Genomic DNA, 26,201 nt, shown 5'->3' with positions numbered 1-26,201 from the left:
ACACAAATTATTTATATTCATTCGCATGAACGAGGTTTATGTGAACCTGTATGAAGCAACACTCTAGTAAAGTTAATTTTAAACAGAAATTTATTTTGTACCAACAATCTGAACAATATTATAAAATTTATTTCATTTCTGAATTATTTCATGTTATATCTCTGAAATCATTATCGACATTAAAAAACTACGGAATTTTAACACTAACTTTCTGAAAAATAGGCTTCTCTAATATCTGTAATAAAATAGAGTATTTACGATTGAAATTAATACAATGTTACAATACTTTACACAGATACCGAAACATATGTGAAATCTTTTTATGGCTAGTCCTGTTTTTAATAAATATTTATTGTCTGTGCTAACGAAAAACCCACTTGAAGTAAAAATGTATTATCAAGATGGCTGGTACGAGTATTGAAACTTTAAGTAAAGTAAAGTGAAGAACAACATTTCGACATTCTTATGTCATTTTCATGTCAACAAAGAGAAGTTGCAAAGATTTTAATGTTGTATTCTTTTTATTGTGAATAAATGTTCATAACAAATGACGTTTTTACATTATTTAAAGGTGGGGTAATATTACAGGTATCATTCTCGAAATGATAACTCATCTTCAAAGCTATAACTGTAATGAAAAGCCTGTTCTATAACTTACACTCAAGAGTTATAACTGTAAACAAAGGCTTATTCTAAAATATTCGAATAATTAGCTCTCCTAAGTGGTATCTAATAATCAGTGATACCGTGAAAAATATTCTGAAGTCATTGTATGTTTTTCTAGTAATGGCAAAAGATAAATATTATGAAGGCAAGAACCCTCTGTGATTCCCCCAGTAGCACAGTGGTATGTCGGCGGACTTATACCACAAGAAACCGGGTTTTGATACCCATGGTGGGCAGAACACAGATAGCCCTTTGTGAATTTTTGTGTTTAATAACAAACAACAATGGTAACCATTTGTAATAACCCAATATTTATTTTCGAATTGATGAACTGGAAATTCTAGGATAAGCAGGAAATACAGTATCAACCTAGTACGCTACGAATAACTTATTGCGTTATTGAACTGCTCCTAAAAATTAAAGGTTACTAAAATAAATAAGAAGGAATCTTTAATATCCACAACACTTGGAACACTTTTAAACACGGATATTCTACTAGTCTATTTATTAGCTATATTTTCTTTACAGGCAATACTAAGCATACAACCCGATTCAACTTTATTACTCAGCACGTTACCTACCAGCCTACCCTCAAACAGAAATTCTTTTAGGCACGATTAGAGTAAATCCATCTACTAGACTTTAGACGTTACCAAATACGTCAGTCGAAAGGGTTTGACCTTCTGAGTTCAAAACTGCAATTAAATCTCAAATACATCAAGAAATGACGGAGCTGGGAGTTAAACGTTTGGCTTAAAGAAAAACAACAGCAACTCAGAACTGTTCTCCGAGCCGCTATGCCGCGGCTAAAAATAACAGTAAGAGTTAGTTAGTATTGACCCTACAATACTGATAAACAGTATGTTTTCAAGGCGATATCGGTACAAAGATATCAGAAAATAGAATTACGATTTTAAACAAAAGGAAATAAATCTTAATTATCTGTATCCACATAATTATTCCTGTTATAGCTGATTAAATACGAAAAATAATTCACGTTAACTGCTGGTTTTGAAGAAAAGTCTGGAACGAAGATTCGAATCTTGCACGACAGCGATATTCGTGTGACACAGGTTTCAAACGTTCAATGAGTTTTTTGTTGACGTTATTAGAGCCAAATCAACTTTAAGGTTAACACCTATCTTCTAGTTCACGTTCCATATAAGATAGAAACAACTTTTCCAATCCAAGTAAGTACTTCCAAATATTTGTTTAATATTCCTGTTCAGTTACTTACTTGTCGTTTCGCCAGCCCTTCTTTTTTTTACAGGTACAACTTAAATACCTTGATTATATGACACTGAAGGGTTATTCGAATTTACAGCTCCCAGACAAGTTCACAAAATTCTCTCGAAGATGTATATTACATTACGTGAATAGTTAGTTGCACGAGGTAAAGGCTTATATTAACATAGTCTTCAAGTTCTTACACTGTCCACAAGCATGGGGCTCTCGCTAACACAGAAGTAATCTTACAGGCTCATCAAGATAAAATCGGAGTTCGATAAGCGGTGGGCACAGTCAAATATAGTCCGTTATGCAGCTTTGCATTTAACAAGAGACAAGTGAGCACAACCGTTAGTCCAACTGATTTTATCATATTGAGCAATTATATATTTCTGCCTAAAACCAGCGAGTAAAATCAGTTACATTTCATGTTTATTATAGTGTCGTTAAAGAAACCGTTTGTACAACGATGAGCTGACGAGCAAACGAAATTCACCTACGGCATTCATATAACCGCTGTCGACCTGGAAATTTGAAGACCTACGGGATTGCTGAAGTATTTTGGATTTCTTTTAAAGTTTGATGGTGTAACAAGCTTTCTTTGGCTGTTTTTCCAGTTTCAGCCCTTATAGAAGCCATCTTTAAAACTTTACTGACAGGAGCTAAGTGTAAGATTTTAACCCAAGATAACAAAAGTAGTACCTGAAAAGTACAGTTAACACATTTAAGACCTAATCGCTGCTTCAACTCATTTTGTACAACCTCACACATGCCATTCTTTAGAAACTGTACTGACAGGAGCTAGGTGTAAGAATTTTAACCAAGATAACAAAAGTAGTACCTGAAAAGTACAGTTAAGACATAATCGCTGCCTATATTTACTTTGTACAACCTCTCGACTGGCCTGAACGAGACCGAAACACTTAGAGAGACCAAAGTACGACAAAAATAAAACAAATAAAGAGAAATTCAACGAATGAAGACATGCTTGATTGATTTTAATCAATTAATTTTAAACAATTATGTTATAACGTTTTACAATTTGATTTACGTAATCAATGCCAGGATAAAAATATTTCTTCCAATCTCAAAATCCTGACAACTGCTAACACGCCACTAATAACCTACAATGTACAATAAGACTTGTAACCATATAATAACAAAGTAATATTTGATTGGTGTTACATGTAAACAGCTATACTGGAGAAACTTGTTACTAAAGGAATTTGAACTTAAAACAAATTAAAAGTCTCATAAAAGTAAAACTATTATGAAATATATGTCGCCAAGAGACAACAGTCAAACTGGTCTAGTTTTGTCTCAGTAATTTAGGTAATAGAAATATTTCGTGCATACTTGTTCAAACAGCCGCTATTGAAAACTATCCAAACAATTTGACACGTAAAGACTGCTTTTATGAAAGTCTTTTAAAATCCGACAAGTTCAAGCGATTTATCTCCCATCAAGACTTCGCCCAAAAGCATAGGGGTCAGTGAAATCTCAGAGTCGAAAGGCAACGGGGTCTCAGCTCAGTGAGGGTCAAAGCGCATAATCAACTCCACAACCAGACGTGTGTAGGGAATGGCCACTGAAAGAAATAATTTAGTTTGTTTCGGATATTTACAAGGGCTATCTGGGTTAGTGGTCCCTAATTTTAAAGTGGCTACAACAGCGCTAACATCCATCCCTTGAGCCACTCTAATAATGTAATTTCAATGTCGCTCTTTTGACACACACCCAAAGTGCGAGGCGCGATTTTAAGGCAACATGCCGCGAGTTGTAAGACTTCCGATTCACAGTTCAGAACGCTGACCACTGTCCAGTCAGTCACGTGATAAATTTCTTTTGTTTTTTCCACATACTACGCCTAAAGATTTAATTGCTTGCTTGTTTGGAATAAAACACAATGGGTATCGAAACCCGGTTTGTAGCGGTGCAAGTCCGCAGACATACTTGTGTGACACTGGGAGGGACGTGTAAAGAGAAAGAAAACTAAGACACTTTGCACGTTTTCAACAAAAGTAACCAACTTAAGTAGAATGTATCCTTTATTGATTTGAATGCTGCAAGTGATAACGATTCTGATAGCACATATAAGGTAAAATTCGAACTTTAAAAACCTTCAGCAGCATACAAATAGCCCTTCACAAAACATCGCGTTTAACAACAAACAAATCACTCCATTCACTTTATAAAAGATCCACAGTGGGACAGAGATAAGTGTATCGACTTTCAAAACGGTGGATACCCCCACTGAATATGCTCTACAATAAACATATAAATCATAATAAACAAACACTTCATAATATTCAAGATATAAAACACTCGTTAATAAGTGGCCTTAACGTTCAGCTTTAACTTTTAGGTAGAAAAATAGAAAACTTCAACGAAATATTGGTTTTTGTTTTCTTTTTCGAATTTCGCGCACATTTACACGAGGGCTAACTGTACCAGCCGTCCCTAATTTGGCAGTGTAAGAATAGAAGGAAGGCAGCTTGTTATCACCACTGACCGACAACTCTTGGGCTACTCTTTTAACAACGAATAGTGTGATTGACCGTCACATTATAACGCTTCCAGGACTAAAATGGCAAACTGTTTGGTGCGACGGGTATTCGAAACCGCAAGTCTCAGATTACGATTCGAGCGCTTTAACCACCTGGCCATATTGGGCCCCGAAACATCGGACAATGTGGAAACCTTTAACAACAAGATCAAAATGTGATTGTTTAATTAGTTTCTGAAACCGAATGTTAGCAACAGATTTGAACTTCGATTAGCATCATTTCTCTTTACTGACGAGTTTAATTTATTTGTTTGAAGGACAAATCTTTTTTTTACGGGCTGCCTATTTCTATTTCTACTCTAAAACTGGTTAGTATAGAATTGCTCTTTGTCTCTAATATCAATACTTATGACGTGTTCGAAACAGCAAGGAAGAGAAATATCACATTTTTGGGGTAACTTTACTTTTTCCAACTTCCTGGAATTTTTCCCTTTATCTTTAGGAACGGATAAAGAAATATTGAGAGGACCCGACGTCAGTAGATCGACTTGTTCGTGAAACTATCTGGCAACTGTTTTGTTTTCGAAACTGAAACCACCCATTTGGCTGTGATCGGTGGAAAGGAACATGGTGTGAAAAGTATTATCTTGGGCCTCGTAGTTCGTCAAATTGTCAATGACATCATGCCAAAGAATGAAACATGTGCCTTTCTCGGCGAGGACCAGTTTCAGTCTTCGTTTAGTTCGTGTTCTCGTTTCTCCTTTATCAAACAGCAGGTCAGGGATACCTGCCATTCTTCCTCTGGTTTATTCAACTACAGATTGGCCAGACACTGGCACACAAACACAATTGTTTTGTGGCTACGAAAAACCGTTTCGACTTGGGCTATGTCCTGTTCGGTCAATTCGCTGCATAAGTTATTTAATTCATCTTCTAAATCTTGTCGAAAATCCGTATCGTCGAAAGAACTACAACTGATAATTCTGTCTGTCTCCTCTACATTAATTCGGCCCAGAGTATCATATTTTTCTGTCAGTTTTTGTCCGGCTACCTTTTCTTTGGAAGATGGTTCGTGTGAAGCTTCTGAATAGATGATATTATCTGAATAGTTCGTATCTGGAATACAGAAAGTTCTATTTTCTGAACATGACTCCACAAAGTCATCTTTTCACAAGAACTATGTTGAATATTTGACACATGATCAGACATTTCCATGTTTATGCTATTATTTGAAATCGTTTTTTCATTTATAAATATTCAATGAATTAATTCTTTCTGTTGGTCCAAACTATAAAAGGTGGGAATTTCTTCTATAACAATAAAATATTTAACACAGAAACCTTGAAAGTCGTTAATATCTATATAATACTCCGTGTGGTAATTTTTCATGAACTTGTAACATAGCCCCAAATAATACAAGATTGTTTTTTTTTCTCCCTGTAAATAATAAAAAACGCAACAGTAAATAAATTTTATTTTTATTTTTACCAGATACACAAATTATTTATATTCATTCGCATGAACGAGGTTTATGTGAACCTGTATGAAGCAACACTCTAGTAAAGTTAATTTTAAACAGAAATTTATTTTGTACCAACAATCTGAACAATATTATAAAATTTATTTCATTTCTGAATTATTTCATGTTATATCTCTGAAATCATTATCGACATTAAAAAACTACGGAATTTTAACACTAACTTTCTGAAAAATAGGCTTCTCTAATATCTGTAATAAAATAGAGTATTTACGATTGAAATTAATACAATGTTACAATACTTTACACAGATACCGAAACATATGTGAAATCTTTTTATGGCTAGTCCTGTTTTTAATAAATATTTATTGTCTGTGCTAACGAAAAATCCACTTGAAGTAAAAATGTATTATCAAGATGGCTGGTACGAGTATTGAAACTTTAAGTAAAGTAAAGTGAAGAACAACATTTCGACATTCTTATGTCATTTTCATGTCAACAAAGAGAAGTTGCAAAGATTTTAATGTTGTATTCTTTTTATTGTGAATAAATGTTCATAACAAATGACGTTTTTACATTATTTAAAGGTGGGGTAATATTACAGGTATCATTCTCGAAATGATAACTCATCTTCAAATCTATAACTGTAATGAAAAGCCTGTTCTATAACTTACACTCAAGAGTTATAACTGTAAACAAAGGCTTATTCTAAAATATTCGAATAATTAGCTCTCCTAAGTGGTATCTAATAATCAGTGATACCGTGAAAAATATTCTGAAGTCATTGTATGTTTTTCTAGTAATGGCAAAAGATAAATATTATGAAGGCAAGAACCCTCTGTGATTCCCCCCAGTAGCACAGTGGTATGTCGGCGGACTTATACCACAAGAAACCGGGTTTTGATACCCATGGTGGGCAGAACACAGATAGCCCTTTGTGAATTTTTGTGTTTAATAACAAACAACAATGGTAACCATTTGTAATAACCCAATATTTATTTTCGAATTGATGAACTGGAAATTCTAGGATAAGCAGGAAATACAGTATCAACCTAGTACGCTACGAATAACTTATTGCGTTATTGAACTGCTCCTAAAAATTAAAGGTTACTAAAATAAATAAGAAGGAATCTTTAATATCCACAACACTTGGAACACTTTTAAACACGGATATTCTACTAGTCTATTTATTAGCTATATTTTCTTTACAGGCAATACTAAGCATACAACCCGATTCAACTTTATTACTCAGCACGTTACCTGCCAGCCTACCCTCAAACAGAAATTCTTTTAGGCACGATTAGAGTAAATCCATCTACTAGACTTTAGACGTTACCAAATACGTCAGTCGAAAGGGTTTGACCTTCTGAGTTCAAAACTGCAATTAAATCTCAAATACATCAAGAAATGACGGAGCTGGGAGTTAAACGTTTGGCTTAAAGAAAAACAACAGCAACTCAGAACTGTTCTCCGAGCCGCTATGCCGCGGCTAAAAATAACAGTAAGAGTTAGTTAGTATTGACCCTACAATACTGATAAACAGTATGTTTTCAAGGCGATATCGGTACAAAGATATCAGAAAATAGAATTACGATTTTAAACAAAAGGGAAATAAATCTTAATTATCTGTATCCACATAATTATTCCTGTTATAGCTGATTAAATACGAAAAATAATTCACGTTAACTGCTGGTTTTGAAGAAAAGTCTGGAACGAAGATTCGAATCTTGCACGACAGCGATATTCGTGTGACACAGGTTTCAAACGTTCAATGAGTTTTTTGTTGACGTTATTAGAGCCAAATCAACTTTAAGGTTAACACCTATCTTCTAGTTCACGTTCCATATAAGATAGAAACAACTTTTCCAATCCAAGTAAGTACTTCCAAATATTTGTTTAATATTCCTGTTCAGTTACTTACTTGTCGTTTCGCCAGCCCTTCTTTTTTTTTACAGGTACAACTTAAATACCTTGATTATATGACACTGAAGGGTTATTCGAATTTACAGCTCCCAGACAAGTTCACAAAATTCTCTCGAAGATGTATATTACATTACGTGAATAGTTAGTTGCACGAGGTAAAGGCTTATATTAACATAGTCTTCAAGTTCTTACACTGTCCACAAGCATGGGGGGCTCTCGCTAACACAGAAGTAATCTTACAGGCTCATCAAGATAAAATCGGAGTTCGATAAGCGATGGGCACAGTCAAATATAGTCCGTTATGCAGCTTTGCATTTAACAAGAGACAAGTGAGCACAACCGTTAGTCCAACTGATTTTATCATATTGAGCAATTATATATTTCTGCCTAAAACCAGCGAGTAAAATCAGTTACATTTCATGTTTATTATAGTGTCGTTAAAGAAACCGTTTGTACAACGATGAGCTGACGAGCAAACGAAATTCACCTACGGCATTCATATAACCGCTATCGACCTGGAAATTTGAAGACCTACGGGATTGCTGAAGTATTTTGGATTTCTTTTAAAGTTTGATGGTGTAACAAGCTTTCTTTGGCTGTTTTTCCAGTTTCAGCCCTTATAGAAGCCATCTTTAAAACTTTACTGACAGGAGCTAAGTGTAAGATTTTTAACCCAAGATAACAAAAAGTAGTACCTGAAAAGTACAGTTAACACATTTAAGACCTAATCGCTGCTTCAACTCATTTTGTACAACCTCACACATGCCATTCTTTAGAAACTGTACTGACAGGAGCTAGGTGTAAGAATTTTTAACCAAGATAACAAAAAGTAGTACCTGAAAAGTACAGTTAAGACATAATCGCTGCCTATATTTACTTTGTACAACCTCTCGACTGGCCTGAACGAGACCGAAACACTTAGAGAGACCAAAGTACGACAAAAATAAAACAAATAAAGAGAAATTCAACGAATGAAGACATGCTTGATTGATTTTAATCAATTAATTTTAAACAATTATGTTATAACGTTTTTACAATTTGATTTACGTAATCAATGCCAGGATAAAAATATTTCTTCCAATCTCAAAAATCCTGACAACTGCTAACACGCCACTAATAACCTACAATGTACAATAAGACTTGTAACCATATAATAACAAAGTAATATTTGATTGGTGTTACATGTAAACAGCTATACTGGAGAAACTTGTTACTAAAGGAATTTGAACTTAAAACAAATTAAAAAGTCTCATAAAAGTAAAAACTATTATGAAATATATGTCGCCAAGAGACAACAGTCAAACTGGTCTAGTTTTGTCTCAGTAATTTAGGTAATAGAAATATTTCGTGCATACTTGTTCAAACAGCCGCTATTGAAAACTATCCAAACAATTTGACACGTAAAGACTGCTTTTATGAAAGTCTTTTAAAATCCGACAAGTTCAAGCGATTTATCTCCCATCAAGACTTCGCCCAAAAGCATAGGGGTCAGTGAAATCTCAGAGTCGAAAGGCAACGGGGTCTCAGCTCAGTGAGGGTCAAAGCGCATAATCAACTCCACAACCAGACGTGTGTAGGGAATGGCCACTGAAAGAAATAATTTAGTTTGTTTCGGATATTTACAAGGGCTATCTGGGTTAGTGGTCCCTAATTTTAAAGTGGCTACAACAGCGCTAACATCCATCCCTTGAGCCACTCTAATAATGTAATTTCAATGTCGCTCTTTTGACACACACCCAAAGTGCGAGGCGCGATTTTAAGGCAACATGCCGCGAGTTGTAAGACTTCCGATTCACAGTTCAGAACGCTGACCACTGTCCAGTCAGTCACGTGATAAATTTCTTTTGTTTTTTCCACATACTACGCCTAAAGATTTAATTGCTTGCTTGTTTGGAATAAAACACAATGGGTATCGAAACCCGGTTTGTAGCGGTGCAAGTCCGCAGACATACTTGTGTGACACTGGGAGGGACGTGTAAAGAGAAAGAAAACTAAGACACTTTGCACGTTTTCAACAAAAGTAACCAACTTAAGTAGAATGTATCCTTTATTGATTTGAATGCTGCAAGTGATAACGATTCTGATAGCACATATAAGGTAAAATTCGAACTTTAAAAACCTTCAGCAGCATACAAATAGCCCTTCACAAAACATCGCGTTTAACAACAAACAAATCACTCCATTCACTTTATAAAAGATCCACAGTGGGACAGAGATAAGTGTATCGACTTTCAAAACGGTGGATACCCCCACTGAATATGCTCTACAATAAACATATAAATCATAATAAACAAACACTTCATAATATTCAAGATATAAAACACTCGTTAATAAGTGGCCTTAACGTTCAGCTTTAACTTTTAGGTAGAAAAATAGAAAACTTCAACGAAATATTGGTTTTTGTTTTCTTTTTCGAATTTCGCGCACATTTACACGAGGGCTAACTGTACCAGCCGTCCCTAATTTGGCAGTGTAAGAATAGAAGGAAGGCAGCTTGTTATCACCACTGACCGACAACTCTTGGGCTACTCTTTTAACAACGAATAGTGTGATTGACCGTCACATTATAACGCTTCCAGGACTAAAATGGCAAACTGTTTGGTGCGACGGGTATTCGAAACCGCAAGTCTCAGATTACGATTCGAGCGCTTTAACCACCTGGCCATATTGGGCCCCGAAACATCGGACAATGTGGAAACCTTTAACAACAAGATCAAAATGTGATTGTTTAATTAGTTTCTGAAACCGAATGTTAGCAACAGATTTGAACTTCGATTAGCATCATTTCTCTTTACTGACGAGTTTAATTTATTTGTTTGAAGGACAAATCTTTTTTTACGGGCTGCCTATTTCTATTTCTACTCTAAAACTGGTTAGTATAGAATTGCTCTTTGTCTCTAATATCAATACTTATGACGTGTTCGAAACAGCAAGGAAGAGAAATATCACATTTTGGGGTAACTTTACTTTTCCAACTTCCTGGAATTTTTCCCTTTATCTTTAGGAACGGATAAAGAAATATTGAGAGGACCCGACGTCAGTAGATCGACTTGTTCGTGAAACTATCTGGCAACTGTTTTGTTTTCGAAACTGAAACCACCCATTTGGCTGTGATCGGTGGAAAGGAACATGGTGTGAAAAGTATTATCTTGGGCCTCGTAGTTCGTCAAATTGTCAATGACATCATGCCAAAGAATGAAACATGTGCCTTTCTCGGCGAGGACCAGTTTCAGTCTTCGTTTAGTTCGTGTTCTCGTTTCTCCTTTATCAAACAGCAGGTCAGGGATACCTGCCATTCTTCCTCTGGTTTATTCAACTACAGATTGGCCAGACACTGGCACACAAACACAATTGTTTTGTGGCTACGAAAACCGTTTCGACTTGGGCTATGTCCTGTTCGGTCAATTCGCTGCATAAGTTATTTAATTCATCTTCTAAATCTTGTCGAAAATCCGTATCGTCGAAAGAACTACAACTGATAATTCTGTCTGTCTCCTCTACATTAATTCGGCCCAGAGTATCATATTTTTCTGTCAGTTTTTGTCCGGCTACCTTTTCTTTGGAAGATGGTTCGTGTGAAGCTTCTGAATAGATGATATTATCTGAATAGTTCGTATCTGGAATACAGAAAGTTCTATTTTCTGAACATGACTCCACAAAGTCATCTTTTCACAAGAACTATGTTGAATATTTGACACATGATCAGACATTTCCATGTTTATGCTATTATTTGAAATCGTTTTTTCATTTATAAATATTCAATGAATTAATTCTTTCTGTTGGTCCAAACTATAAAAGGTGGGAATTTCTTCTATAACAATAAAATATTTAACACAGAAACCTTGAAAGTCGTTAATATCTATATAATACTCCGTGTGGTAATTTTTTCATGAACTTGTAACATAGCCCCCAAATAATACAAGATTGTTTTTTTTTCTCCCTGTAAATAATAAAAAAACGCAACAGTAAATAAATTTTATTTTTATTTTTACCAGATACACAAATTATTTATATTCATTCGCATGAACGAGGTTTATGTGAACCTGTATGAAGCAACACTCTAGTAAAGTTAATTTTAAACAGAAATTTATTTTGTACCAACAATCTGAACAATATTATAAAATTTATTTCATTTCTGAATTATTTCATGTTATATCTCTGAAATCATTATCGACATTAAAAACTACGGAATTTTAACACTAACTTTCTGAAAAATAGGCTTCTCTAATATCTGTAATAAAATAGAGTATTTACGATTGAAATTAATACAATGTTACAATACTTTACACATATACCGAAACATATGTGAAATCTTTTTATGGCTAGTCCTGTTTTTAATAAATATTTATTGTCTGTGCTAACGAAAAACCCACTTGAAGTAAAAATGTATTATCAAGATGGCTGGTACGAGTATTGAAACTTTAAGTAAAGTAAAGTGAAGAACAACATTTCGACATTCTTATGTCATTTTCATGTCAACAAAGAGAAGTTGCAAAGATTTTAATGTTGTATTCTTTTTTATTGTGAATAAATGTTCATAACAAATGACGTTTTTACATTATTTAAAGGTGGGGTAATATTACAGGTATCATTCTCGAAATGATAACTCATCTTCAAAGCTATAACTGTAATGAAAAGCCTGTTCCATAACTTACACTCAAGAGTTATAACTGTAAACAAAGGCTTATTCTAAAATATTCGAATAATTAGCTCTCCTAAGTGGTATCTAATAATCAGTGATACCGTGAAAAATATTCTGAAGTCATTGTATGTTTTTCTAGTAATGGCAAAAGATAAATATTATGAAGGCAAGAACCCTCTGTGATTCCCCCAGTAGCACAGTGGTATGTCGGCGGACTTATACCACAAGAAACCGGGTTTTGATACCCATGGTGGGCAGAACACAGATAGCCCTTTGTGAATTTTTGTGTTTAATAACAAACAACAATGGTAACCATTTGTAATAACCCAATATTTATTTTCGAATTGATGAACTGGAAATTCTAGGATAAGCAGGAAATACAGTATCAACCTAGTACGCTACGAATAACTTATTGCGTTATTGAACTGCTCCTAAAAATTAAAGGTTACTAAAATAAATAAGAAGGAATCTTTAATATCCACAACACTTGGAACACTTTTAAACACGGATATTCTACTAGTCTATTTATTAGCTATATTTTCTTTACAGGCAATACTAAGCATACAACCCGATTCAACTTTATTACTCAGCACGTTACCTACCAGCCTACCCTCAAACAGAAATTCTTTTAGGCACGATTAGAGTAAATCCATCTACTAGACTTTAGACGTTACCAAATACGTCAGTCGAAAGGGTTTGACCTTCTGAGTTCAAAACTGCAATTAAATCTCAAATACATCAAGAAATGACGGAGCTGGGAGTTAAACGTTTGGCTTAAGAAAAACAACAGCAACTCAGAACTGTTCTCCGAGCCGCTATGCCGCGGCTAAAAATAACAGTAAGAGTTAGTTAGTATTGACCCTACAATACTGATAAACAGTATGTTTTCAAGGCGATATCGGTACAAAGATATCAGAAAATAGAATTACGATTTTAAACAAAAGGAAATAAATCTTAATTATCTGTATCCACATAATTATTCCTGTTATAGCTGATTAAATACGAAAAATAATTCACGTTAACTGCTGGTTTTGAAGAAAAGTCTGGAACGAAGATTCGAATCTTGCACGACAGCGATATTCGTGTGACACAGGTTTCAAACGTTCAATGAGTTTTTTGTTGACGTTATTAGAGCCAAATCAACTTTAAGGTTAACACCTATCTTCTAGTTCACGTTCCATATAAGATAGAAACAACTTTTCCAATCCAAGTAAGTACTTCCAAATATTTGTTTAATATTCCTGTTCAGTTACTTACTTGTCGTTTCGCCAGCCCTTCTTTTTTTTACAGGTACAACTTAAATACCTTGATTATATGACACTGAAGGGTTATTCGAATTTACAGCTCCCAGACAAGTTCACAAAATTCTCTCGAAGATGTATATTACATTACGTGAATAGTTAGTTGCACGAGGTAAAGGCTTATATTAACATAGTCTTCAAGTTCTTACACTGTCCACAAGCATGGGGGGCTCTCGCTAACACAGAAGTAATCTTACAGGCTCATCAAGATAAAATCGGAGTTCGATAAGCGATGGGCACAGTCAAATATAGTCCGTTATGCAGCTTTGCATTTAACAAGAGACAAGTGAGCACAACCGTTAGTCCAACTGATTTTATCATATTGAGCAATTATATATTTCTGCCTAAAACCAGCGAGTAAAATCAGTTACATTTCATGTTTATTATAGTGTCGTTAAAGAAACCGTTTGTACAACGATGAGCTGACGAGCAAACGAAATTCACCTACGGCATTCATATAACCGCTGTCGACCTGGAAATTTGAAGACCTACGGGATTGCTGAAGTATTTTGGATTTCTTTTAAAGTTTGATGGTGTAACAAGCTTTCTTTGGCTGTTTTTCCAGTTTCAGCCCTTATAGAAGCCATCTTTAAAACTTTACTGACAGGAGCTAAGTGTAAGATTTTAACCCAAGATAACAAAAGTAGTACCTGAAAAGTACAGTTAACACATTTAAGACCTAATCGCTGCTTCAACTCATTTTGTACAACCTCACACATGCCATTCTTTAGAAACTGTACTGACAGGAGCTAGGTGTAAGAATTTTAACCAAGATAACAAAAGTAGTACCTGAAAAGTACAGTTAAGACATAATCGCTGCCTATATTTACTTTGTACAACCTCTCGACTGGCCTGAACGAGACCGAAACACTTAGAGAGACCAAAGTACGACAAAAATAAAACAAATAAAGAGAAATTCAACGAATGAAGACATGCTTGATTGATTTTAATCAATTAATTTTAAACAATTATGTTATAACGTTTTTACAATTTGATTTACGTAATCAATGCCAGGATAAAAATATTTCTTCCAATCTCAAAAATCCTGACAACTGCTAACACGCCACTAATAACCTACAATGTACAATAAGACTTGTAACCATATAATAACAAAGTAATATTTGATTGGTGTTACATGTAAACAGCTATACTGGAGAAACTTGTTACTAAAGGAATTTGAACTTAAAACAAATTAAAAGTCTCATAAAAGTAAAACTATTATGAAATATATGTCGCCAAGAGACAACAGTCAAACTGGTCTAGTTTTGTCTCAGTAATTTAGGTAATAGAAATATTTCGTGCATACTTGTTCAAACAGCCGCTATTGAAAACTATCCAAACAATTTGACACGTAAAGACTGCTTTTATGAAAGTCTTTTAAAACCCGACAAGTTCAAGCGATTTATCTCCCATCAAGACTTCGCCCAAAAGCATAGGGGTCAGTGAAATCTCAGAGTCGAAAGGCAACGGGGTCTCAGCTCAGTGAGGGTCAAAGCGCATAATCAACTCCACAACCAGACGTGTGTAGGGAATGGCCACTGAAAGAAATAATTTAGTTTGTTTCGGATATTTACAAGGGCTATCTGGGTTAGTGGTCCCTAATTTTAAAGTGGCTACAACAGCGCTAACATCCATCCCTTGAGCCACTCTAATAATGTAATTTCAATGTCGCTCTTTTGACACACACCCAAAGTGCGAGGCGCGATTTTAAGGCAACATGCCGCGAGTTGTAAGACTTCCGATTCACAGTTCAGAACGCTGACCACTGTCCAGTCAGTCACGTGATAAATTTCTTTTGTTTTTCCACATACTACGCCTAAAGATTTAATTGCTTGCTTGTTTGGAATAAAACACAATGGGTATCGAAACCCGGTTTGTAGCGGTGCAAGTCCGCAGACATACTTGTGTGACACTGGGAGGGACGTGTAAAGAGAAAGAAAACTAAGACACTTTGCACGTTTTCAACAAAAGTAACCAACTTAAGTAGAATGTATCCTTTATTGATTTGAATGCTGCAAGTGATAACGATTCTGATAGCACATATAAGGTAAAATTCGAACTTTAAAAACCTTCAGCAGCATACAAATAGCCCTTCACAAAACATCGCGTTTAACAACAAACAAATCACTCCATTCACTTTATAAAAAGATCCACAGTGGGACAGAGATAAGTGTATCGACTTTCAAAACGGTGGATACCCCCACTGAATATGCTCTACAATAAACATATAAATCATAATAAACAAACACTTCATAATATTCAAGATATAAAACACTCGTTAATAAGTGGCCTTAACGTTCAGCTTTAACTTTTAGGTAGAAAAATAGAAAACTTCAACGAAATATTGGTTTTTGTTTTCTTTTTCGAATTTCGCGCACATTTACACGAGGGCTAACTGTACCAGCCGTCCCTAATTTGGCAGTGTAAGAATAGAAGGAAGGCAGCTTGTTATCACCACTGACCGACAACTCTTGGGCTACTCTTTTAACAACGAATAGTGTGATTGACCGTCACATTATAACGCTTCCAGGACTAAAATGGCAAACTGTTTGGTGCGACGGGTATTCGAAACCGCAAGTCTCAGATTACGATTCGAGCGCTTTAACCACCTGGCCATATTGGGCCCCGAAACATCGGACAATGTGGAAACCTTTAACAACAAGATCAAAATGTGATTGTTTAATTAGTTTCTGAAACCGAATGTTAGCAACAGATTTGAACTTCGATTAGCATCATTTCTCTTTACTGACGAGTTTAATTTATTTGTTTGAAGGACAAATCTTTTTTTACGGGCTGCCTATTTCTATTTCTACTCTAAAACTGGTTAGTATAGAATTGCTCTTTGTCTCTAATATCAATACTTATGACGTGTTCGAAACAGCAAGGAAGAGAAATATCACATTTTTGGGGTAACTTTACTTTTCCAACTTCCTGGAATTTTTCCCTTTATCTTTAGGAACGGATAAAGAAATATTGAGAGGACCCGACGTCAGTAGATCGACTTGTTCGTGAAACTATCTGGCAACTGTTTTGTTTTCGAAACTGAAACCACCCATTTGGCTGTGATCGGTGGAAAGGAACATGGTGTGAAAAGTATTATCTTGGGCCTCGTAGTTCGTCAAATTGTCAATGACATCATGCCAAAGAATGAAACATGTGCCTTTCTCGGCGAGGACCAGTTTCAGTCTTCGTTTAGTTCGTGTTCTCGTTTCTCCTTTATCAAACAGCAGGTCAGGGATACCTGCCATTCTTCCTCTGGTTTATTCAACTACAGATTGGCCAGACACTGGCACACAAACACAATTGTTTTGTGGCTACGAAAACCGTTTCGACTTGGGCTATGTCCTGTTCGGTCAATTCGCTGCATAAGTTATTTAATTCATCTTCTAAATCTTGTCGAAAATCCGTATCGTCGAAAGAACTACAACTGATAATTCTGTCTGTCTCCTCTACATTAATTCGGCCCAGAGTATCATATTTTTCTGTCAGTTTTTGTCCGGCTACCTTTTCTTTGGAAGATGGTTCGTGTGAAGCTTCTGAATAGATGATATTATCTGAATAGTTCGTATCTGGAATACAGAAAGTTCTATTTTCTGAACATGACTCCACAAAGTCATCTTTTCACAAGAACTATGTTGAATATTTGACACATGATCAGACATTTCCATGTTTATGCTATTATTTGAAATCGTTTTTTCATTTATAAATATTCAATGAATTAATTCTTTCTGTTGGTCCAAACTATAAAAGGTGGGAATTTCTTCTATAACAATAAAATATTTAACACAGAAACCTTGAAAGTCGTTAATATCTATATAATACTCCGTGTGGTAATTTTTCATGAACTTGTAACATAGCCCCAAATAATACAAGATTGTTTTTTTTTTCTCCCTGTAAATAATAAAAAACGCAACAGTAAATAAATTTTATTTTTATTTTTACCAGATACACAAATTATTTATATTCATTCGCATGAACGAGGTTTATGTGAACCTGTATGAAGCAACACTCTAGTAAAGTTAATTTTAAACAGAAATTTATTTTGTACCAACAATCTGAACAATATTATAAAATTTATTTCATTTCTGAATTATTTCATGTTATATCTCTGAAATCATTATCGACATTAAAAACTACGGAATTTTAACACTAACTTTCTGAAAAATAGGCTTCTCTAATATCTGTAATAAAATAGAGTATTTACGATTGAAATTAATACAATGTTACAATACTTTACACAGATACCGAAACATATGTGAAATCTTTTATGGCTAGTCCTGTTTTTAATAAATATTTATTGTCTGTGCTAACGAAAATCCACTTGAAGTAAAATGTATTATCAAGATGGCTGGTACGAGTATTGAAACTTTAAGTAAAGTAAAGTGAAGAACAACATTTCGACATTCTTATGTCATTTTCATGTCAACAAAGAGAAGTTGCAAAGATTTTAATGTTGTATTCTTTTTTATTGTGAATAAATGTTCATAACAAATGACGTTTTACATTATTTAAAGGTGGGGTAATATTACAGGTATCATTCTCGAAATGATAACTCATCTTCAAATCTATAACTGTAATGAAAAGCCTGTTCTATAACTTACACTCAAGAGTTATAACTGTAAACAAAGGCTTATTCTAAAATATTCGAATAATTAGCTCTCCTAAGTGGTATCTAATAATCAGTGATACCGTGAAAAATATTCTGAAGTCATTGTATGTTTTTCTAGTAATGGCAAAAGATAAATATTATGAAGGCAAGAACCCTCTGTGATTCCCCCAGTAGCACAGTGGTATGTCGGCGGACTTATACCACAAGAAACCGGGTTTTGATACCCATGGTGGGCAGAACACAGATAGCCCTTTGTGAATTTTTGTGTTTAATAACAAACAACAATGGTAACCATTTGTAATAACCCAATATTTATTTTCGAATTGATGAACTGGAAATTCTAGGATAAGCAGGAAATACAGTATCAACCTAGTACGCTACGAATAACTTATTGCGTTATTGAACTGCTCCTAAAAATTAAAGGTTACTAAAATAAATAAGAAGGAATCTTTAATATCCACAACACTTGGAACACTTTTAAACACGGATATTCTACTAGTCTATTTATTAGCTATATTTTCTTTACAGGCAATACTAAGCATACAACCCGATTCAACTTTATTACTCAGCACGTTACCTGCCAGCCTACCCTCAAACAGAAATTCTTTTAGGCACGATTAGAGTAAATCCATCTACTAGACTTTAGACGTTACCAAATACGTCAGTCGAAAGGGTTTGACCTTCTGAGTTCAAAACTGCAATTAAATCTCAAATACATCAAGAAATGACGGAGCTGGGAGTTAAACGTTTGGCTTAAAGAAAACAACAGCAACTCAGAACTGTTCTCCGAGCCGCTATGCCGCGGCTAAAAATAACAGTAAGAGTTAGTTAGTATTGACCCTACAATACTGATAAACAGTATGTTTTCAAGGCGATATCGGTACAAAGATATCAGAAAATAGAATTACGATTTTAAACAAAAGGGAAATAAATCTTAATTATCTGTATCCACATAATTATTCCTGTTATAGCTGATTAAATACGAAAAATAATTCACGTTAACTGCTGGTTTTGAAGAAAAGTCTGGAACGAAGATTCGAATCTTGCACGACAGCGATATTCGTGTGACACAGGTTTCAAACGTTCAATGAGTTTTTTGTTGACGTTATTAGAGCCAAATCAACTTTAAGGTTAACACCTATCTTCTAGTTCACGTTCCATATAAGATAGAAACAACTTTTCCAATCCAAGTAAGTACTTCCAAATATTTGTTTAATATTCCTGTTCAGTTACTTACTTGTCGTTTCGCCAGCCCTTCTTTTTTTTTTACAGGTACAACTTAAATACCTTGATTATATGACACTGAAGGGTTATTCGAATTTACAGCTCCCAGACAAGTTCACAAAATTCTCTCGAAGATGTATATTACATTACGTGAATAGTTAGTTGCACGAGGTAAAGGCTTATATTAACATAGTCTTCAAGTTCTTACACTGTCCACAAGCATGGGGGGCTCTCGCTAACACAGAAGTAATCTTACAGGCTCATCAAGATAAAATCGGAGTTCGATAAGCGATGGGCACAGTCAAATATAGTCCGTTATGCAGCTTTGCATTTAACAAGAGACAAGTGAGCACAACCGTTAGTCCAACTGATTTTATCATATTGAGCAATTATATATTTCTGCCTAAAACCAGCGAGTAAAATCAGTTACATTTCATGTTTATTATAGTGTCGTTAAAGAAACCGTTTGTACAACGATGAGCTGACGAGCAACGAAATTCACCTACGGCATTCATATAACCGCTATCGACCTGGAAATTTGAAGACCTACGGGATTGCTGAAGTATTTTGGATTTCTTTTAAAGTTTGATGGTGTAACAAGCTTTCTTTGGCTGTTTTTCCAGTTTCAGCCCTTATAGAAGCCATCTTTAAAACTTTACTGACAGGAGCTAAGTGTAAGATTTTTAACCCAAGATAACAAAAAGTAGTACCTGAAAAGTACAGTTAACACATTTAAGACCTAATCGCTGCTTCAACTCATTTTGTACAACCTCACACATGCCATTCTTTAGAAACTGTACTGACAGGAGCTAGGTGTAAGAATTTTTAACCAAGATAACAAAAAGTAGTACCTGAAAAGTACAGTTAGGACATAATCGCTGCCTATATTTACTTTGTACAACCTCTCGACTGGCCTGAACGAGACCGAAACACTTAGAGAGACCAAAGTACGACAAAAATAAAACAAATAAAGAGAAATTCAACGAATGAAGACATGCTTGATTGATTTTAATCAATTAATTTTAAACAATTATGTTATAACGTTTTACAATTTGATTTACGTAATCAATGCCAGGATAAAAATATTTCTTCCAATCTCAAAAATCCTGACAACTGCTAACACGCCACTAATAACCTACAATGTACAATAAGACTTGTAACCATATAATAACAAAGTAATATTTGATTGGTGTTACATGTAAACAGCTATACTGGAGAAACTTGTTACTAAAGGAATTTGAACTTAAAACAAATTAAAAGTCTCATAAAAGTAAAACTATTATGAAATATATGTCGCCAAGAGACAACAGTCAAACTGGTCTAGTTTTGTCTCAGTAATTTAGGTAATAGAAATATTTCGTGCATACTTGTTCAAACAGCCGCTATTGAAAACTATCCAAACAATTTGACACGTAAAGACTGCTTTTATGAAAGTCTTTTAAAATCCGACAAGTTCAAGCGATTTATCTCCCATCAAGACTTCGCCCAAAAGCATAGGGGTCAGTGAAATCTCAGAGTCGAAAGGCAACGGGGTCTCAGCTCAGTGAGGGTCAAAGCGCATAATCAACTCCACAACCAGACGTGTGTAGGGAATGGCCACTGAAAGAAATAATTTAGTTTGTTTCGGATATTTACAAGGGCTATCTGGGTTAGTGGTCCCTAATTTTAAAGTGGCTACAACAGCGCTAACATCCATCCCTTGAGCCACTCTAATAATGTAATTTCAATGTCGCTCTTTTGACACACACCCAAAGTGCGAGGCGCGATTTTAAGGCAACATGCCGCGAGTTGTAAGACTTCCGATTCACAGTTCAGAACGCTGACCACTGTCCAGTCAGTCACGTGATAAATTTCTTTTGTTTTTCCACATACTACGCCTAAAGATTTAATTGCTTGCTTGTTTGGAATAAAACACAATGGGTATCGAAACCCGGTTTGTAGCGGTGCAAGTCCGCAGACATACTTGTGTGACACTGGGAGGGACGTGTAAAGAGAAAGAAAACTAAGACACTTTGCACGTTTTCAACAAAAGTAACCAACTTAAGTAGAATGTATCCTTTATTGATTTGAATGCTGCAAGTGATAACGATTCTGATAGCACATATAAGGTAAAATTCGAACTTTAAAAACCTTCAGCAGCATACAAATAGCCCTTCACAAAACATCGCGTTTAACAACAAACAAATCACTCCATTCACTTTATAAAAAAGATCCACAGTGGGACAGAGATAAGTGTATCGACTTTCAAAACGGTGGATACCCCCACTGAATATGCTCTACAATAAACATATAAATCATAATAAACAAACACTTCATAATATTCAAGATATAAAACACTCGTTAATAAGTGGCCTTAACGTTCAGCTTTAACTTTTAGGTAGAAAAATAGAAAACTTCAACGAAATATTGGTTTTTGTTTTCTTTTTCGAATTTCGCGCACATTTACACGAGGGCTAACTGTACCAGCCGTCCCTAATTTGGCAGTGTAAGAATAGAAGGAAGGCAGCTTGTTATCACCACTGACCGACAACTCTTGGGCTACTCTTTTAACAACGAATAGTGTGATTGACCGTCACATTATAACGCTTCCAGGACTAAAATGGCAAACTGTTTGGTGCGACGGGTATTCGAAACCGCAAGTCTCAGATTACGATTCGAGCGCTTTAACCACCTGGCCATATTGGGCCCCGAAACATCGGACAATGTGGAAACCTTTAACAACAAGATCAAAATGTGATTGTTTAATTAGTTTCTGAAACCGAATGTTAGCAACAGATTTGAACTTCGATTAGCATCATTTCTCTTTACTGACGAGTTTAATTTATTTGTTTGAAGGACAAATCTTTTTTTTACGGGCTGCCTATTTCTATTTCTACTCTAAAACTGGTTAGTATAGAATTGCTCTTTGTCTCTAATATCAATACTTATGACGTGTTCGAAACAGCAAGGAAGAGAAATATCACATTTTGGGGTAACTTTACTTTTTCCAACTTCCTGGAATTTTTCCCTTTATCTTTAGGAACGGATAAAGAAATATTGAGAGGACCCGACGTCAGTAGATCGACTTGTTCGTGAAACTATCTGGCAACTGTTTTGTTTTCGAAACTGAAACCACCCATTTGGCTGTGATCGGTGGAAAGGAACATGGTGTGAAAAGTATTATCTTGGGCCTCGTAGTTCGTCAAATTGTCAATGACATCATGCCAAAGAATGAAACATGTGCCTTTCTCGGCGAGGACCAGTTTCAGTCTTCGTTTAGTTCGTGTTCTCGTTTCTCCTTTATCAAACAGCAGGTCAGGGATACCTGCCATTCTTCCTCTGGTTTATTCAACTACAGATTGGCCAGACACTGGCACACAAACACAATTGTTTTGTGGCTACGAAAACCGTTTCGACTTGGGCTATGTCCTGTTCGGTCAATTCGCTGCATAAGTTATTTAATTCATCTTCTAAATCTTGTCGAAAATCCGTATCGTCGAAAGAACTACAACTGATAATTCTGTCTGTCTCCTCTACATTAATTCGGCCCAGAGTATCATATTTTTCTGTCAGTTTTTGTCCGGCTACCTTTTCTTTGGAAGATGGTTCGTGTGAAGCTTCTGAATAGATGATATTATCTGAATAGTTCGTATCTGGAATACAGAAAGTTCTATTTTCTGAACATGACTCCACAAAGTCATCTTTTCACAAGAACTATGTTGAATATTTGACACATGATCAGACATTTCCATGTTTATGCTATTATTTGAAATCGTTTTTTCATTTATAAATATTCAATGAATTAATTCTTTCTGTTGGTCCAAACTATAAAGGTGGGAATTTCTTCTATAACAATAAAATATTTAACACAGAAACCTTGAAAGTCGTTAATATCTATATAATACTCCGTGTGGTAATTTTTTCATGAACTTGTAACATAGCCCCCAAATAATACAAGATTGTTTCTTTTTCTCCTGTAAATAATAAAAAACGCAACAGTAAATAAATTTTATTTTTATTTTTACCAGATACACAAATTATTTATATTCATTCGCATGAACGAGGTTTATGTGAACCTGTATGAAGCAACACTCTAGTAAAGTTAATTTTAAACAGAAATTTATTTTGTACCAACAATCTGAACAATATTATAAAATTTATTTCATTTCTGAATTATTTCATGTTATATCTCTGAAATCATTATCGACATTAAAAACTACGGAATTTAACACTAACTTTCTGAAAAATAGGCTTCTCTAATATCTGTAAAAAAATAGAGTATTTACGATTGAAATTAATACAATGTTACAATACTTTACACATATACCGAAACATATGTGAAATCTTTTATGGCTAGTCCTGTTTTTAATAAATATTTATTGTCTGTGCTAACGAAAAACCCACTTGACGTAAAAATGTATTATCAAGATGGCTGGTACGAGTATTGAAACTTTAAGTAAAGTAAAGTGAAGAACAACATTTCGACATTCTTATGTCATTTTCATGTCAACAAAGAGAAGTTGCAAAGATTTTAATGTTGTATTCTTTTATTGTGAATAAATGTTCATAACAAATGACGTTTTACATTATTTAAAGGTGGGGTAATATTACAGGTATCATTCTCGAAATGATAACTCATCTTCAAAGCTATAACTGTAATGAAAAGCCTGTTCTATAACTTACACTCAAGAGTTATAACTGTAAACAAAGGCTTATTCTAAAATATTCGAATAATTAGCTCTCCTAAGTGGTATCTAATAATCAGTGATACCGTGAAAAATATTCTGAAGTCATTGTATGTTTTTCTAGTAATGGCAAAAGATAAATATTATGAAGGCAAGAACCCTCTGTGATTCCCCCAGTAGCACAGTGGTATGTCGGCGGACTTATACCACAAGAAACCGGGTTTTGATACCCATGGTGGGCAGAACACAGATAGCCCTTTGTGAATTTTTGTGTTTAATAACAAACAACAATGGTAACCATTTGTAATAACCCAATATTTATTTTCGAATTGATGAACTGGAAATTCTAGGATAAGCAGGAAATACAGTATCAACCTAGTACGCTACGAATAACTTATTGCGTTATTGAACTGCTCCTAAAAATTAAAGGTTACTAAAATAAATAAGAAGGAATATTTAATATCCACAACATTTGGAACACTTTTAAACACGGATATTCTACTAGTCTATTTATTAGCTATATTTTCTTTACAGGCAATACTAAGCATACAACCCGATTCAACTTTATTACTCAGCACGTTACCTACCAGCCTACCCTCAAACAGAAATTCTTTTAGGCACGATTAGAGTAAATCCATCTACTAGACTTTAGACGTTACCAAATACGCCAGTCGAAAGGGTTTGACCTTCTGAGTTCAAAACTGCAATTAAATCTCAAATACATCAAGAAATGACGGAGCTGGGAGTTAAACGTTTGGCTTAAAGAAAACAACAGCAACTCAGAACTGTTCTCCGAGCCGCCATGCCGCGGCTAAAAATAACAGTAAGAGTTAGTTAGTATTGACCCTACAATACTGATAAACAGTATGTTTTCAAGGCGATATCGGTACAAAGATATCAGAAAATAGAATTACGATTTTAAACAAAGGGAAATAAATCTTAATTATCTGTATCCACATAATTATTCCTGTTATAGCTGATTAAATACGAAAAATAATTCACGTTAACTGCTGGTTTTGAAGAAAAGTCTGGAACGAAGATTCGAATCTTGCACGACAGCGATATTCGTGTGACACAGGTTTCAAACGTTCAATGAGTTTTTTGTTGACGTTATTAGAGCCAAATCAACTTTAAAGTTAACACCTATCTTCTAGTTCACGTTCCATATAAGATAGAAACAACTTTTCCAATCCAAGTAAGTACTTCCAAATATTTGTTTAATATTCCTGTTCAGTTACTTACTTGTCGTTTCGCCAGCCCTTCTTTTTTTTACAGGTACAACTTAAATACCTTGATTATATGACACTGAAGGGTTATTCGAATTTACAGCTCCCAGACAAGTTCACAAAATTCTCTCGAAGATGTATATTACATTACGTGAATAGTTAGTTGCACGAGGTAAAGGCTTATATTAACATAGTCTTCAAGTTCTTACACTGTCCACAAGCATGGGGGGGCTCTCGCTAACACAGAAGTAATCTTACAGGCTCATCAAGGTAAAATCGGAGTTCGATAAGCGATGGGCACAGTCAAATATAGTCCGTTATGCAGCTTTGCATTTAACAAGAGACAAGTGAGCACAACCGTTAGTCCAACTGATTTTATCATATTGAGCAATTATATATTTCTGCCTAAAACCAGCGAGTAAAATCAGTTACATTTCATGTTTATTATAGTGTCGTTAAAGAAACCGTTTGTACAACGATGAGCTGACGAGCAAACGAAATTCACCTACGGCATTCATATAACCGCTGTCGACCTGGAAATTTGAAGACCTACGGGATTGCTGAAGTATTTTGGATTTCTTTTAAAGTTTGATGGTGTAACAAGCTTTCTTTGGCTGTTTTTCCAGTTTCAGCCCTTATAGAAGCCATCTTTAAAACTTTACTGACAGGAGCTAAGTGTAAGATTTTTAACCCAAGATAACAAAAAGTAGTACCTGAAAAGTACAGTTAACACATT

At 34.9% G+C, this 26,201-nt stretch overlaps 1 long non-coding RNA gene across 5 annotated transcripts in view; it reads right to left on the bottom strand.

Annotated features, from left to right (window-relative positions):
• The window catches only part of LOC143243091 (uncharacterized), a 49,930-nt gene that overhangs the window by 8,651 nt on the left and 15,078 nt on the right, over positions 1–26,201 (bottom strand). For 2 of the 5 annotated variants that reach the window (XR_013023873.1, XR_013023867.1), the window contains one exon: positions 24,084–26,178. The exons of 2 other annotated variants lie outside the window; for them this stretch is intronic. This is a non-coding gene — a long non-coding RNA (uncharacterized LOC143243091). Of the gene's footprint in view, positions 1–6,394; positions 11,740–24,083; positions 26,179–26,201 lie in introns of those variants that run through there. One more of the 5 variants, XR_013023869.1, reaches the window with a different exon arrangement.

Source organism: Tachypleus tridentatus, unplaced genomic scaffold, assembly GCF_004210375.1.
Source record: "Tachypleus tridentatus isolate NWPU-2018 unplaced genomic scaffold, ASM421037v1 Hic_cluster_2, whole genome shotgun sequence".
In the NCBI taxonomy this organism is placed as follows: domain Eukaryota; kingdom Metazoa; phylum Arthropoda; class Merostomata; order Xiphosura; family Limulidae; genus Tachypleus; species Tachypleus tridentatus.
This window is presented reverse-complemented; position numbering and strand designations above follow the sequence as displayed.